Genomic DNA, 17,811 nt, shown 5'->3' on the forward strand with positions numbered 1-17,811 from the left:
TTCCATCCTCGGCAATACTTTTTATTTTCTCTCTTTTGGTCTTTCTGTCTTTCTTTCAGAGTAGCTGTCCTAATGGGTGTGAGGTGTTGTGCACTTTTACTTTTTAAGCTTTTATTAAAAGCCTGGTGTCTTTCAGTCACGATCTGATTTCCTTCAGATCCGAAGTAGGCACTTTAGGATCTTCTGTGTATCTACTTGTATATCAAATGTTCATCTGTACATTTTCTTTCTCAAAATGTGTACAACAGGAGTGCATTGTCTTTCTGATTTAAGCGTAACTGAATTGATATCTTCAGATGGGAAGACAACTTAGCCAGCAGAGACACCTGCCCCCATGGAGAGTACCTGGAATGATTCAGCCAGGTTTCCTGGTTTGGATGGGTCCCCTTCCTCCTACACCATTCCCGGACACCTGTCCCAAAGCTCTGACTGATGTCCCTCCAAGAGAATAGCCTTCCCAGACAGACCTCTCTGTGCAGCAGTCTGAGGTACTTGGATACATTTACAGATTATATGTTGTGTGTGTGAATTTAGTGGTAGCAGTCTCAATCTCACTGAGAAATAATGAAAAGAGTCTAAAATCCGGTCATAATGGAAGGCACTCATTATTAAAACCGTGTGCCTTATAACAAAGCATTCTTTTTTTTAATATAGATTTACTTTATTTATTATTTATTTATTTATTGGCTGCGTTGGGTCTTTCGTTGCTGTGCACGGGCTTTCTCTAGTTGTGGCGAGCGGGGGCTACTCTTCGTTGCAGAGCTAGGGCTTCTCCTTGCAGTGGCTTGTTCCGGAGCACGGGTTCTAGGTGTGCAGGCTTCAGTAGTTGTGGCACGCGGGTTCAGTAGTTGTGGCTCGCGGGCTCTAGAGCGCAGGCTCAGTAGTTGTAGTGAACAGGCTTAGTTGCTCCGCGGCATGTAGGATCTTCCCGGACCGGGGCTCGAACCCGTGTCCCCTACATTGGCAGGAAGATTCTTAACCACTGCGCCACCAGGGAAGCCCCTAGGAAAGCATTCTAAAATCACATGGAAGCTAGCAAACGCAGGGAGTACAATTTTTCCTCTTTCTACCCTGAGTCAGGGATCTTAGGGAGGTGGTGTTTCCAGGGCCATGTCACCCCTTTGGTTACTGCTTGGCAGGGTGGCTCAGCATCCAGCCCTGTTGGTCTGACTGGGAAGCAGTTTCTCTCCACTAGAGGGCGTCAGGCTCCTTTGTTCAGATCATTCTTTGGAAATCCAGGGAGGCCTCTTGCTCTTTTATGTTGGACTGGGCCTCCGGCCTCTATTTTTAGGCCCTCTGTGTTGACCTTGAGTGTTCAGGCCTGGAGACCCCCCACCTCCCCAAGTCAGGAAACTGCATATTCTCTTGGAGACCTTGGCCGAGACCCCCTCTGGGAGTCAAGTTCCTGCCGGAAAGCAGGCTGTGAGGGTGGGGTAAGACAGGTCACCTTGCACAGAGCATTCAAGGCCCCTGGGGGTTGGGGGCTGGTGGGGGGAAAGCATGCCATTGTCTCGTCACATTTTAAGTTCTCAAAAATAAAGTAAAATTTTAAAATAAAAGAAAAATTGCAAAGTCCAAAAAAAAAAACAAAACAAAACTGCCTTTATCTACTTTGCCTTCCTCTATGGTACTTCCTAAAAAGTTGAGAATTGTGTGGGAGGCACAGGAAGCCGTCCTCTCTGCTTCCTCACTTGATTGTGTGACCTCTTGGTAGCATTTAGACCATGGAAGCTTTAAGAGTCACCAGATAAAAGAGCAGACACCCAGGCCCCACCCTCAGAGGTTCCAGCTCAGTAGGCCCAGGGTGTGGCCCAAGAATCTGCCTTTTTGGCAAACACCTTATTTGATTCTCAGGCAGAGGATCCTCAAACCACACTTTGAGAAACTTTCCACTGTACTACATCCTCTGGTGCCATTCACATAATCTGAGAGTTCTAAGGTAAGTTTCCTATTCCACGTGGGAACCATCCATGCAGGAATTCCATACATTTTAATATTTCAGTTACAGGCCACTTCTCTTGTGTAACCCTGAGCCCCCTGGGCAGCCCCCATCTTAGGGTCTGAAGTGTAGTGTCTCCCAGCCTCCCTCCACCCCACTTCTAACCCCTGCTGCCTGTTCTGTCCTCAGCCTCCTGTTGCGGATGCTTCCTAACTCCCCCGGGCCAGGCAGCCTTCTAAATTGCTTTCATTTTTTTCATAGCTCTTGGGAGAAACCTTTCCTCCTGGGATGGAAGCCCCCAAATGAGGGTTTGGCTGTGCCTTTCCCTCCCTCATATAGGAGCTTGTCTCAACACCAACTCCAAACACACACACACACACGCACTGTGCAGCTCTAACAACTACGACTGTTCTCTAAGTACAGCCCAGCAGCCAGACTGTAGCTCAGTTTTAGGCGTTTCATGGTGCCTTCTGCTCTGAGGGTGCTGGGTGAAAGTTCATGTCAACAAGCTTGAGGATCAATCATTACCCTACCTGTGTCTGGGAGTGCCAGGATTAGGACCGCTGAACCAATATCCACTTTGGAGAACTTGAAGCCCAAGCAACAAGTAATTGGGAGGGGGACTCCTGGCACCTCTTAGTCTGACACGAATGGTGTCTTTAAGACATAGCAGCACATACTGCTGCATCTTCGACACACGAGAATAAACACACACACACACAATGCCTGATTTCCCATTCCCTGCTACTACGGGTTCCCCGCTTTCAGCACTTTCTTGCTTGATTCTCATACTAATTCCTACGCCTCTGGGTGGCAGCCCTTGGCTATCTACTCTGGGTCTGGTATTGAGATCTAAGACTAAATCCGTCATCAGTTTGCAATTACCTGGTACTGAGCTCCCACACGACTCCAACATCAGAGGCAACCTCTTGGAAGAATGCGCCGGGGCCTGTCTTCTGAGAGGCCACCCCACCTGCTCCCAGTGGAGCGTCCACTCATAGGCCCAAATGGCAGCCAACAGAGGTCCAGGGTTGCAGGGAAGGGGGCTCACAAGTTAGCCTGGCCCTAAAGAAGGTGGGTCACCATGGCTCAGTGGTGCTGGGACCCAAGTAGGCTTACGAGAGACCGACGCATGAAGCCATCACTTACAATGAGAAATAAGATCAGCTAGTTCTATCAGCCCAACCAACTCAACAGGCAGGGGCAGGGAGTGAGGCTGGGGAGGGGGCTTCCTTTTGTGGGTGTGGCTCAGAACAAGTGTGGTGGGAAGTACGACTCCGGTGTAAGTGGCAGGGGTCTCTGCTGGCGTTCAGTCAGAGTGGATATTCAGCAGAATACCCTCCATGACTCCACAAATTATTAATGGCTGGAGCTTATTCTGACTGAGCAGCACCTCTGCCATATAAGTTAAATATTTTAAACATTACCCTTAATAATAGGTGCGTGTAACACCTGCTGGAAGAGTCAGAGTTTCTGGGAGGCTGACAGGTTGTCTCTCCCCCGGACTGACTATAAGCCCCTCATTAGACTTCACAAGGTTCTACTCCTTGGTTAATTTAGCATCTAACACATAGTAGGTGCTCAATGGCACATAATAGGTGGTTGTGATGTTGAGCTCAAACAACTGATAGTGGCCGCCTGGGCTCTGCCACGTTTGCCCCTGGGCTTCCCTTTTCTGGGCCTCCGTGGTTGACTACTCCCCTAGTTGTGACATTCTTTCTTCGCATACACCAGGCTGTCCTGGAAGGTACCCTGTCTTTCAGGTGACCTTGCTGACTCAACAACCAATATTTGACTGAGCAACTACTACATGCCAGGCTTGGGGGATTTGACAGTGAGCAAAATAGTCATGGTTCCTGCTCTCCTGGAGTCAAGTCTGAAAAACGAGTTGGGCATTAAACACATAAGATGAATAGTGTGGACAGAGAAGGACCAGGGTTATGGGAGGACATGGCAGAGGAATGAGGCAGCCTCTTGGAGGAAGTGATGTTACAGTGAGATCTGAAGAGTTCACTGAGTAAAGGGAAGAGGGGCAGGAGAGGTAAGAGGAAGGATAATTCAGGCAGAGCAAACAGCATTTACAAAGACTCAGGTGTGGGAAAGAGTGAGTTGTGTCAGAGCAGCAGGAGAGGAGCTGAAGAGGTGGGCTGCCGGCACGTCGAGGACTTGGGATGTGGTGGCCGGATGAATGCACCTTGGAAACCTCCAGCTCCGTGGAGTGTAATTGGCCGAGAGCTCCCGCTGCCACGCTCTAAAATCCACTCACACCAAAGCGTGGCTTCCCTGGCTGCTCCCAGGCAGTGCCTGGGCACCTCGGGGTACAACGCAGGGCAGGCTCATTCCCGGGAGGCACGGGGCTCCCGCGATGCCAGCTTTGGCTCAAGGACTCAGTGGCTTTGCTGAACCTTCCTTAGACTGCACAGCAGTCTGGGACACTTCTACCTTCCCTTCTCGCCTCTCTCCTTCACTGGGGGTCAGACTCGCATCACAGTCTGACGGCTCTCCCAGTCTCTCACGTTTCTCTCACCGACATTTCCCCAAAGAAGATCCTTACATGTTTAATATTAACTTTGTGTCTGCTTCTGGGAAGATCTGGACGAACACCTGAGGCTTTATCCTCGTGATAATGGCCAGTGGTGGAGGGTTTTAAATGAGTGACACGATCAGAGTATATCTGGAAAAGAACAATGTGGCTGCAGGGTGAAGAATTTGGTAGGAGAGGATGGGGAGTAGGGCCAGGAAGGCGATTAGGAGGCTGTTACAGTGGCCCAGGTGAGATAGCTTAGACTAGGGGGCGGCAGTGGGGATTCAAAAATGTGATCGATGGTGGAAAACAGGAAGAAGGAGAAGTGGCACTGGGTGATGGATTGAATGTGGAGTGTGAGGGAGGAGTTGAGGATGACTCCAGGATCCTGGCTCATTCTACAAGCGGGTGGAGGCTAGTCGTCAGGTGCTGTCCAGCTCTGCTGAGGGAAAATGCAGCATCCGGCCAACAGAAAGGTGAGCTCTATTATGGGTCAGAACAGCTCACTGGCCTTCGCACTACCTGGGTGAAACACCTCTTGGGAACATCCAGCACGGTTTGTTTGAGTTCATGCTCACTTAACAGCCTTCGGATGGTTAATTAGACACATGGGCATTCAGATGCCAGGCAGATCCCTCTGGAAAGGAATAGTGCCAATGAAAAATGAGTAAATGAATTGGCATTCTAGTTTACCCAACAATGTCCTGGGTGCCTGATGTTCCTGAGCCAACCTCTCCAAGCTGATCAGCTCTGTGATACTGGAGACTGGACCCTGGACCAGAGAAACTCCACTCTGCTCTCAGAGGCCCTGGTGTAGACAGCCAGCTGGCCTAGTAGGATGTGGAGGGATGAATAATGGCTGCTAAAGATGTCCATATCCTAATCCCCCAAACATGTGACTGTGTTACCTGATGTAGTAAAAAGGACTTTGCAGATGTGATTACATTAGGACTGTGTGTTGGGGAGATCATCCTGGATTATTGTCTGAGTGGAACCAATGTAATCACAAGGGTCCTTAAAAGAGGGACAAGGAGAAGCAGAGAGCAGTAGATGTGACAACAAAAACAAGAGATTGGAGTGATGCAGGGAAGGCGCCAATTTCCAGATGTGGGCAATCTCTAGAATCTGGAAAAGAAAAAGAGACAGTGTCTGTTCTAGAGCCTTCAGAAGAATTACCAGACTGCTGACACCTTAATTTTATCCCAGTGATATTGATTTCAAAATTCTGACCTCCAGAAATATAAGATAATAAACTCGTGTTGTTTTAAGCCACTAAGTTAGTGGTAAGTTGTTACAGCAGTAATAGGAAACCAACACACAAACCAACTGCACCACCTCACCTTTTCAAGAGGCAATAAATAGCAGATTTATACTATGTTGTACACCTAAAACTAATACAATATTGTAAATTAACTATATTTCAATTTTTAAAAATAGCAGATTTAAAATGAATGAAATAATATATAATATAGTAATAATTATATATATAATATAATTTTATATATATAATACCTATTTTCAGGTCATAGTGACTAAAATAAAGGGCCATGTAGAGTGGATATGTGTCATATTTGTGACTGCTTAACATCTTTTGAATAAATAACTTTCCTATTGTCAGACTTTTAGGCCAGAACTACATTTCCCAGGATCGCTTGCAGCTAGAACACAAGCATGTGACCCAGACTCCACCAATCAGATGCACCATTGTGAGAAGGCACCTGGAGGAATTCTTTCCTAGGGGCCTCAGGGGAGCAGTCATTGAGATCTCAGGACAGCAGGGGCAGAGGTGGTGGTGTCCTATCTCAGTAGCTAAAGTGCCAATGGCACCTTCACTCCAGCAGTGGTGGGAAGGTGATTTGGGTATTGTTCCAGGCTGTAGAGCCTCCAGGTATGATCTTCTGTCCTTCCTAGAAATTCTGTAAGCCACACAATTATCCTTCAATAAATCAGTTTGCTAGTTAATCTTACGGTGTGGATTTTTTTTGTTTGCAGTTAAGGACCCTGAATGATACATCACTTCATGGCATTGTGGTAAGTAGCCGGTCAATTTTAGCAGCTGGAAGGTGAAGCATTTTGCTCTTCCAGCCAGGCAGAATTGTTTGTAGGATCAGGAGATGGAGGCCAAAGTGCACATTAGTTCCCAATTACAGCTGCAGAGCATCAGGGCAACCGCAGAACAGCTGGTCCTCTTTAAGCCTTGAGCGGCCATGGAGAGAGACCAGGGTTCACATAATGAGTGTGGAAAGCTCCAAATGGGTTTTCCTGAGCTGCAGAAGGGCCCATCTGGAGGAGGCGAGGGATTACTAAAATAGTTTCCTCAGACACAGGTGAGGGAGCTGCTAGAAACATCTTTCAGAGTCAGTTTCCCCCAGGGGCGGGTAGCCAGTCCCCATTTCCGGTTTGGGGAGAAATGCCTGAAGTGTTCCTGACCTTTCTGGGGCTGAGAGCTCTCAGGGATGAGGCAGCCAGATGTGAGCTGAGCCTTGACACCCATCCCGCTTCCAGGAGCTCATGCTCATCCTGGAACACTGTCAAGGAGATGACAGATGTGCCTTCTTCTTTGGGTCAGCTTCAGATGAAGTCTCCTTTCCCTCTGGACTCTGTCAGGATTAGTTCTTGGTATTTCTGAGTCACTTGACAGTTTATAAGCACTTTGGGAACCAGAGGTACTGAGTGTCTCTGTGCATGAAATTTTATACTGTGCCTTTACTCCTGAGGATGCTCTGGAAACCCTGAACCAAGAATGTTGACCCCAAAATTAAATGTTACATAGATAGAGACTTTTGAGAATTTAAGAAGCATAAGAGAAGGGGAAACTGCGAATGGACATTCAAGAAGGCATAGGAATTTTAGCTACTAGGAAATCAAATCCATGTCTCTAGATGATCTCACATCCTCCCGGGAATGCTGTTTGTGTTTTCTTGGATCCTACAAGGGGCAAGTAAAGTAGAGTGGTTTTATATATGGTTTCATTTGAAGAATGCTAATCCCAGGAAGATTTTTCTTCCTTACAAAATATTGTTGAGGAGAGGTTTTCTGATTACCATTGCCTGATCTACCCTTAGACATTTTTATTCCTTTGATTTAAGGCTAAAACATCCTAATCCAAAGTCTCTAGAGGGTAAACGTTACGACCTTCCCAATAATTACTAATAATAGTAATCAATATAAGGATTTGATCAGATCCTTTCCAACATCCCTTCAGCAGAACAGTTTCCCAAGAAATAAATTTCAAGTTTTGATTGCGGGGGTAGGTTAGGACATTAATTGATGAGCTAATTACACTTAGGGAAAAACTGTTCATTCCCAAGGAGCCCTTTCTAGAGGAAAGCTGGAAAGATGTCTTGGACGCATCCTCCCTTCCTTTATGGTACGTGTGCTTTATTCATTACCCTGGGAAGTTTAGCCCCAGATAGGGTTTGCTCTGGGCCTGACCCTACTAGTTAAAAGTTCAAGTAGAATTCTGATAGTAACTAAGATTACTACCCAGTGCAATACAAGAATCAGTGATCCGTGTTAATCGTGCTTTGCTGATACGGCTGCAATAAATCGAAATCATTGCGGATGTGGATACAGTGAGTTGTATGTGAACAATAATGTCTATTTAATGCCTCTTTTTCCCAAGTGCATGTTCATTTAAACCAGAGTCTTTAAAGAAGACTCTAGCTCCAGGTCCAGCCAACCACTTGGTACACGTGGTGAACACAGGAGACCAAGGGCCACCCTTCCCAATCAAGGGATCCCTGAGTGATGTCCCCTTGTCCCCCAGCCACCCAATTCACCCATGGAGGAGGATCCCTGCCCCTTTCCATGTCTGCAGCAAGTGCATTGCTTTTCCTTTTTTTTTTTTTTTAAATTTATTTATTTATTTATTTATTTTTGGCTGCGTTGGGTCTTCGTTGCTGCGTGCAGGCTTTCTCTAGTTGTGGCGAGCAGGGGCTACTCTTCACTGTGGTACGTGGGCTTCTCATTGTGGTGGCTTCTCTTGTTGCAGAGCACGGGCTCTAGGTGCACGGGCTTCAGTAGTTGTGGCACACGGGCTTAGTTGCTCCATGGCATGTGGGATCTTCCCAGACCAGGGCTCTAACCCATGTCCCCTGCATTGGCAGGCGGATTCTTAACCACTGCACCACCAGGGAAGTCCCTACATTGCTTTTCTGATATGGGCATTCTTGGCCAGACTTTGTACCATACAAGAGAATCTAAACATTGTTCCTCTCCTGCTCACTCAAGACAGTCTCTTTCTCCAGAGCTGGATCTCAGAGCTGGGCAGTCCCTGGTGCTGTCACTATGTGTCCAGGTGGGATGCATTTGGCAGATAGAACTCACTTAACACACCCATCTACCACCACAACCCCAGATCCTCCAAGACAGCCCTTCCTGATACTCTTAGCACCCAACTTGACACTCAGAACCCAAATAATGTGTCAGCTTTACACGGATCACCTGCTTTGCAGGATCTTGACTCCTGAAGTTAGGAAGATCCTGGAGGGTCACCACTCAGCTTTCCCCAATGCTGGTGCCAGTTTAATTCCAAGATGGTCTAACACATTTTGTTGTTTGTTTCTGCTCTGAGGTGACCCCTGCCCTTCCTGCACCCCAGGAAGCAGGATGTAGTCACTCTTCAGTAATCTATAAAATACCAAGAATCACCTACTCAACATTCTGAAAATGATAGCAAACGTTTTTAAGTATTACAGCAGGAGGACATGGTAACGTGTATCCTGCTTTGGAACTAACAAAACATCCCCTTTAGCCCTTTGCTTCCTTTCCCTCCCTGAAGGAATTTGCTATTGTTTGTAAATATAATATACTCTTAACACTGGCTTTGTTTAACCACTTATTCAAACTTAGCCTTTCTGATTATTCTTAGTAAGTCAGTTTTGATTTTTTTTTTGAACCAACTCTATTGAGGTATAATTTACATGCAATAAAATGCACCTGTTCTAAGCGTACAGTTGAATGAGATATGACAAACTCATTGTGTAACCACCACCATACTCAAGATATAGAATATTTTCCATCACCCCCAAAAGTTTCCTCATGCCCTTTCACAGTCAACCCCCCTCCCCACCCCCAGTTCCAGGCAACTAGTGATCTGCTTTCTGTCACTATAGATTAGTTTTAAAGAGCTTTGATTTTAATGAGAATATATTGTGGTCAATAAAGTAACATTCTACATGATTCTGCTCAAAACCCTTCAAGGGGACAACATGAGACAATTTTAACATTGAAAAAAATTGCAATTTGTGTGTTATTTGAGCCACATAAAATCTACCCCTCTGTTGACTTCCTTTCTTTCTTTAGTGTGGCAAATTGTTTTCAAAGATGGCGCCAACAATTCCATCCTCCCTGTGACCTCATGCCACTCCTCCCAACAAGTGGTGGAAGATACCTCTCCTCCCCTTGAACCGAGCCTGTCTTTGTGACTTGATTTGACCAAAAGAATGCGGAGGAAGGGATGCTCTGCCAGTTCCAGGCCCAGGCCTTACAAGACCTGATAGTGTCTGCTTTTGGCCTCTTGGGATTTGGCCACCATGGATAAGCTCAGGCCAGAGAGCTGAACGGCAAGAGCCTGCCTGGGGAGGGAGAGGCCCGGTCAGCTCCCTGCTCTTCCAGCCCCAGCCAAGGAGCCAGACATGTGAGTGAAGCCATCCTGGATGTTCCAGCTCCGGCCAAGCTCTCAGCTAAATGCAGCCACGTGAGTGACCTCAGCCAACTCAATACAGATCAGAAGAACTAACTGCCTGGCCGAGGCCAGCCAACCCACAGAATCATGAAAAATAATAAATTTTTATTGTTTTAAGCCACTAAGCATTAGGGTAGTTTGTTGTACAGAAGCAGATATCTAATGCAGTTAGGAACAGTGATGGAGGGTAATGCCCTCCTAGAAACACTTGAAACAACACTGGAGAAAGGAAAGGACACACAGCTTCCACAATGCCCTGAAGCCCTGTCTGCTCCTCTGTGAATTTTCAGATGTGCGTTAAACTCACTCCTACTAGAGACACCAGAACCCAGGGTGCAGTCCCGGGCCAAGAGGGGCCTCGTCAGGGGCTCTCGAGAACTCAATGTGAGGGTTGGTTCAAGGAAGAAAGGGGCCCCAGACCCTCTTAGTTCCCTTTCTCCCTGTGGCCTTTCAAAGGGAGGGTCTCACACAGATAGGAGTCATAGCTGAAGAATCTGAGTCTCTAAGGAGACCTAGGACCCTATAGGAGGTTAGGAGCTTCTGAGAGCCGAGTTTCCTTAGGAAGACCCAGATGAGAAATAATGCAGGAGTTCCCATGTTCAAGGCCTGGCATGACCCATAGCATGTAACAGTTACTCACAAAGGTGTTAAATCAATCAATTTCTGCCTGAGTTATCTGGATATTTCATTAGGTTCAGGGAATCCAAGACTGGTGCTAAGGTATCCCCCAGGCATGGACAATCCACTTGGACAATTCCTGGGGCATCATACACACTCTCCAGACCAGAGAGAGCCACAGGAAATTTAATTTGGAGATGAATTGTTGGCCTGTTGTAGACTTGACCTTCACCTACCATTGAGCCACATGGTGGGGTGAGCTTGGGTCATCAACATAAGCCCATCACTTGCATTTCTTTTCTGAAGACCCCCTCATCTTCAACCAAATCTCCAGGTCATGGAAAAAAGATCTCCTCTAGCAGTTACTCATTTGAATTGGGGAGGGCTCCTAATGGGATGTATGTAAATTGTTGCTCTAAATGTTTGAATAACCAGGTGGTAAAAGCAAGGGGACCAGCATTTCCTGATAAATATAGGCAGTCAGCTGCCAGCAGAAGCTGTTTTGAATTGGATACGGTAAGCAGTGAGAACAAAACGGCTTTGCCTCTGTTTCACCCGAAGTATCCACTGGTTGACAAGCCCCTGAGAAGAAGGAAGACAGGGGACAAGAGGAGTTCCCTGTATTGGGGCCAGAAGATGCTTCTCTCCCTCATCTTAATCTTTCAGTGTTTAGAATGGCCCCAGCCCATTTTCTGGGTCTTCGTGTTCCCCGTGCATGCATTTGAGGTGGGTTTCCATAGAGTCACCTCTCAGAAAACAGAGGAAGGGGAAAGAGGTGGAAATGTGGTACCACGGGAGTCTTTCTGCAAGAAGGGCCATGAGCGAGTGGCAAAGGCAAGGGAGACCAGGGCACAGGCCAGCAGTCAATGTGGAGCAGCACAAAGGGGGGTGTCAGAAAGAGTTTTCACTTTCTAAATTGGCTTGTGCCTTTTTGCACAAATCAAAAGGCCGTGTTCCTCTGCTTATGCAACATCTCTCCGTGTATGCAAGCTGTTTTGAAATGCTTTAAGTGCTGCATGAACCACAGGTAGAGTGACTGCTGTTATTAGCTCTGTCTGTAACTGGAAGATGGCCACACCCGCTGGCATCTGACTGAGTAGGAAAAAGGCCCCAGGGTATCCTGTGCTGGGGACACCAGGTGACCGTACAGAGTCCACGCCAGCCAGGAGATCCCAACAGGTGCAGGGCTGATGGGAAATGAGCAAGCTTGGACGGTTTTCCTGCCTAGATGGAGCGTCCGGCTGAGTCACTCTTCCCTCTGCCTGGGGGAGTGAAGTCACAAGTTCTTTGCTCTGTCTTGCCAGCCCTTCTCTTCCCTCCCCTTAGCACTCTTGCCTTCTGTAGGACAGCAAACTAAACATAACTAGGATCCAGAACACACTTACTTTAACAGACTTTCCCTCATATACTTAATATCTAAGAAAAAGGGTCACATGGCAAACAGACACCTCCCAAAACAAGAGCCAACCACTTGGCAAAACCAAGCTATTATCAAGGATTTTTAAAAGAAAACAAGAGGTGAAGTATAACGTAGGGTCAAAGACAAGTCCAGAACCATCCTACCCTTAATACTTTTATAGGCTGAAAAATGAGATTGATATTCTTTTTTTTTTTTTTTTTTAATTTTAGGGAAGGCTCTTATTTATTTATTTATTTTTATATTTATTTTTGGCTGTGTTGGGTCTTCGTTTCTGTGCGAGGGCTTCCTCTAGTTGCGGCAAGTGGGGGCCACTCTTCATCGCGGTGCGCGGGCCTCTTCACTATCGCGGCCTCTCTTGTTGTGGAGCACAAGCTCCAGACGCGCAGGCTCAGTAGTTGTGGCTCACGGGCCTAGTTGCTCCGCGGCATGTGGGATCTTCCCAGACCAGGGCTCGAACCCGTGTCCCCTGCATTGGCAGGCAGATTCTCAACCACTGCGCCACCAGGGAAGCCCGAGATTGATATTCTTAATGTGATGACTTCATCACAGAGATCCTCAGACATATTCAAAAGTAATATTTTATTATTTAATTTGCATGCTGTTCCATATCCTTTTTGGAATGAAACAAGGCAATAATAATAATATATTTTAAAGGCTTTTGCAAGTACTTCCACATACTTTATTTTCTTTGATCTTTGGTCTTACAACGGCCTGTTGAACTGGTGGAGTCTTGAATGGGTCAAAGACAACCTGCCTTTTGGGCTTTGTCTGAATCTGTAGCACAGAGTTGGGGCACCTACCACCATCAAGGCGGTGGCAGGGTGGGTATATGTGGCTGGACATGTGGATGTCCTGACAGCTTTCCTGTCTTTTGCTGACCCTGTTGGCCGGTGACTTTCTGACGACGTGTTAGGGACAGCATTTTAATCTCCGTGACATGTAGGAATACAGCCTCACTGGCTGGGGATGTTCCTTGGGCCATTATAAAAGTGAAGTTTACCTTCGGACTCTTTTAGTCACAAGTTACAGAAATCTGTTTAAATTGGCTCAAGTAAAAAGGGGACATTTGTATCAGGATATACTGGTGTCTCCAGGAACCCAAGGGTAAGAAGGGCAAGTAGTCTTGCGAGGGCCTAGAACCAGAACAAACACACGTTCCAAACAGACAGACAGATCCAAACAGATTTCTGAATCTGCCAGCAGAGAATGTCGGAATCTTCTACGACCCAGCTGGGTCTGACCCACTCGATGAAATGGTGTAGTCCCAGCCCAAGAGGGGACAGGGAGACAGCCAGAAAAAAATACCCTATTACATACAAAAATTAAATGTGTGATAAAGCATAACAAATGGGAAAGATTAGTCAACAAATGGTGCCAATAGCATTTAGAAGTTCATTTTACTTAATAAACCAAAATAAACTCCAAACTAATTAAAGGTATACATTTTTAACTAGTTTTTAAAAGTATACCATAAAAACTAAAATAAAATATCACTTAATGTTAATTGAGACGCTAATGAAAAAAGGGAATAGCTTCTAAGCCCAGAAAGCACAGAGAAAAATAACAAAGAAATGTTGACATCTATTGAGTGCTTAATTATGGTCAGTCTCTATTTTTAAGCACTTTGTCCACATAATCTAATATATCTTTCAACCTTATGAAAATGGTATTATTATTCTCGTTTTTAAAGATGAGTGAACTATGGCAGAGAGATATTAAGTAACTTGCCCAAGATCACACAGTTCGTGGCAGAGCCGTTTTACCTGGAACTGTCTATCCTGAAAGCCAATGCGCTAATCCTCCATATCGTAAGGTCTCCTTCATATACATTTAAATGGGTTTAAAAGGGCCCAGTTCATTCACTCATTTGTTCAACATGTATTTATTGAGCTCCCACTAAGGGATGGACACTGCTCTAGGCCCTGGGCATACAGTGATGATTCGGGCAGGCAAGCCGCCTGACCTCAGGGAGCTTATGTTCTAGACTCTAGAATCTAGAGAAGGTACAGACTATTTTTTTTTTTTAATGGATAAATAAACCAGGGAGTTTCCAACTGCGGCAAGCACTGTAAAGAAGAAAATCTAGGGCTCTGTGATGAATAGTGACTTAGGTAGATTGGATGCTTGGGGAGAGCCAGGGAACGGAGCCTGGCTGGTGGAGGAGACACAAGGCTTCGGGGAACAAGAAGAAGCCAGAAGGACTCAGATTCCGGGCTAGGGTGGATTGTAGTGCCATTTACTAAGATGGGGAAGAACAGCAAAGGTACAGCAGGTTTAGGGAGCAATATTGAGGGTCCCATCTCAAGATGTGTTAAATTTGAATGGCCCATTAGGCACCCAAGCTTGCCTTACAACTTCTAATACGTGCATAGCAAATATCACAAAGCGTTCGTATTGGATACCTTGACAAGAAAAACACACAACTTCCAGCAGACGTGTGGGCAAAGGATGGGAAAAGACAATTTAGAAAAAGGAAAATATAATCAATCAACAAACCTGGGAAAATATTCAGTCTCACTAGTAATCCAAGAAATGAAACTTGAAACATGAATGAGGTAGTATATTTTTAAGTACTAAATTAGAAAAAAATTTAAAAACAACACCCAGTGGAGCCAGGGTGAAATGGGTACTCTTCTTCACACACTGATGATGACATTGTAAAGTGGCACAAATATTTTGGAAAATAATTTGCCAAGGGTCATAAAAATTCTTATATCCTTTGACCCAGTTTTTTCGCTTTGGGGAGTCTCCCTTTAGGAAAAAGTACTGTGTGCCCATGGTATTTAGCACGGAATTATTAAGAGTGAAAATTCGAAAACAGAAACAAAGCAGCAGGGAGATGGTTACATAAATTATGGTAAATCTACTCCACTAGAGCCCCGTGGCTGCTGGTTTACCTCCAGTAATGAGTGAGGAAAGTTCCTCCTGGTGGCTAAGGTGATCCAGTAGAAACAGAGCAGGCTGGGAGGCCACAGCCTGCCTCAGGTGTCCCGAGAGGCCCAGGCCTGGCTGGAGGGACCCTTCAGGCCTGGTCCCCACAGCCGGGGCACCTGGGAGGACGGAGCCACTGTAGCTCCTGGGACTGGCTGGAGTCTCTGAGATGCCACAAGGTGAGAAGGGAGGAACCCACATCCTGCAAGGCCTGTGCCCCATTTCTGCCTCACGTTACGGAACTTCTGACAACACCTGCGTGACTGCGGAGGCCTTTCCCCGAGATGCAGATAGAGCCGGATGACCCCTGCTGCTCGGCAGGGGGCCCCCGGCCCCCGCAGTTTGCCTCTCTCGGTGCTGTGTCTCTGACCACCCTCCGCTTTGCATGGGCTTTGTCGTGAAACACCTGAAATCACAAGTGAAGTGGCTCAAGGTCATCGCCCTTCAGCTGCTCGGCAAGCTGTTTAAATGTGAGGCAGAATGTCACACCACTGGTTCCTAGGCAGTTTCCTTGGTGACCACTAAAGCCGGCGTGGATGACCACTAAAGCCGGCGTGGAATGCGTTCTCCGGTCTCAGCGGGCAGTCTTCTCAGGGGGAGATTTCCTAGGAGTCAGATGACCCCCAGTTTTTCCATGCATGTGAGGAGGAGGGAACCCCGGCCCTGTCTCCAGGAGAGCCTCTGTTAGCCCAGCCCCTGACCCCTCCGAGCAGCTTAGGCCAAGGGCACTTCAAAAGTGACCCGAGGAGGTACAATGGACCAGAGAATGTGGCCAAGGGCAGGAAGGAGGCTCAGAGGAAAGGCCCATCACAGCACAGCGAATCAGGAATCCAGGATCACCTCTCACTCCTTCCCACGATCCCTTGGAGAGACTACCGTGTCCAAGTCAGACAGCACTCGGGAGCCTCCCTGCCCCCCGGACCGGACCCAGCTTGCGTCTCAGGGGTGGCAGCACCTCTGCCGCCAGCCTGCGGGTGGAGCTGTGCCAGGAGGCCACAGCGGACATGCAGTGGAGCAGCCCCGGCTGAGAGCCTGAGAACCGGGCACTGCACGCCCGCTGCAGCCCCTGCTAACCCACTCGGTCGCCAACATTTTCTGGAACCAGCTGTGCCCACCTGTCTCGAGGTTCCATCTCCCAGGAAAGCAATAGACCTCCTAGACACACAGCTCTGTGGCCACACACCTCACCCTTACGCAGGGCCTGATGCAGACACCCAGAGCTTGCCTTAAATATGTGCTAACGATTTCCCTGATATGAACTTAGAATACTTGGTGTATTGCCCTTCTCAGTCCCCACCTCGCTCAAACACCCAGCACGGGGCAGGCTGCAGAGATCTCTCCAGAGGTGCCGATCATTGCTTTTCATTCACCCCTCCCACCTCCAGCCCCGTCACTGCTGAATGGATCCAGCTGAGCTCATAATTTAGCTCCAGGGCCCTGCCCCTGGCTACAGCAGTTTGGACCAAATGGGGTATCTGAATGTCGGCCAGCAAGCTGTGGCTGTAGCTCCAGCATGAGAGGGGCTGCTCAGATTTCTCTCTGGATTCATTCAGCATCAGGAAACTGAGGGCTCTGGCAGAGAGTCCAGAGCTCCAGGAGGATGGGAGGCTGACAGAGGAAGAGTGCAAAAGGGACAAAAGTGCCTCTATAAGAAGCTGAAGTAGGGGACTTCCCTGGTGATGCAGTCGTTAAGAATCTGCCTGCCAATACAGGGGACACGGGTTCGAGCCCCGGTCTGGGAAGATCCCACATGCCGGGGAGCACGCGACTACTGAGCCCGTGTGCCACAACTACTGAGCCCGTGCGCCTAAAGCCCACAACAAGAGAAGCCACCGCAATGAGAAGCTTGCACACCACAATGAAGAGTAGCCCTCGCTCGCGACAACTAGAGAAAGCCCGCGCGCAGCAAGAAAGACCCAACGCAGCCAGAAATAAACAAACTTATTTATTTATTTATTTATTTATTTATTAAAAAAAAAAAGCTGAAGGAAGCATCTGGTTCCCCACCAGCGGTGGTCAGCCGGCAGGAAGAGAGATCTTCCTTACAAGCCCTTTGGAGTGACTGCTGTCCTAAATCTTTATGACTCCGAGCTGTGTTCCAATGCTCCCAACAAGGGTAATCCCAAACGAGAGACCCCGTCACCCAGAAACGTGCAACCGATCCGTCTGGGGCTCACAGGGCACAGGTACCCGGAGCATCCCCTATGGGCGGGGCTGACTGACTTCCTCAGACACCAGAAGGAGGAAGCCGGTGCTTCCTGTTGTCTCACTTTTGTTCTCGCTCAGCGCTGACTGTCCACTGGGCTTTCAAGGCTGAAGGCCCCACGACCATCCTGATACCCTCGCTAAAGCCACAGCTGTGTCCTCAGCCTCCCTTTTGACAAGCCACATAATCTGTATGGCTTGGGTGGTCTCTTTTTACCCAGGTTTGTCTGGATTCCATGCTGCACCAGAATCACTAGAGGAGAGAGGCTGCTTATTAATCATATATTGACTTCCAGGTCTCACCCCAGACATAGTGAATCAGAATCTCCGGACCTGGAGTCCTGACCCTGTATTTTATAACGCTCCCAGAGGATGCTGATGCACAGCCCAGGGTGGGAACCACTGAGCCAGGCCAACTCCATCTACTCCAGAGGTGGAGACAGGCCGCGGGAGGGGAGGTGTCTTGCCTCGGCCCCTCAGCTTTT

The 17,811-nt window shown here is 47.5% G+C and overlaps 1 long non-coding RNA gene across 1 annotated transcript in view; it reads left to right on the forward strand.

Annotated features, from left to right (window-relative positions):
* LOC132353884 (uncharacterized) overlaps window positions 1-10,277 on the forward strand; it is a 49,810-nt gene extending 39,533 nt beyond the window's left edge. Inside the window, exons 2-3 of the long non-coding RNA XR_009499117.1 lie at window positions 6,456-6,494; window positions 9,771-10,277. This is a non-coding gene — a long non-coding RNA (uncharacterized LOC132353884). The remainder of the gene's footprint in view (window positions 1-6,455; window positions 6,495-9,770) is intronic.
* The last annotated feature ends 7,534 nt before the right edge of the window (window positions 10,278-17,811 follow it).

This window comes from Balaenoptera ricei, chromosome 1 (genome assembly GCF_028023285.1).
Source record: "Balaenoptera ricei isolate mBalRic1 chromosome 1, mBalRic1.hap2, whole genome shotgun sequence".
NCBI lineage: Eukaryota > Metazoa > Chordata > Mammalia > Artiodactyla > Balaenopteridae > Balaenoptera > Balaenoptera ricei.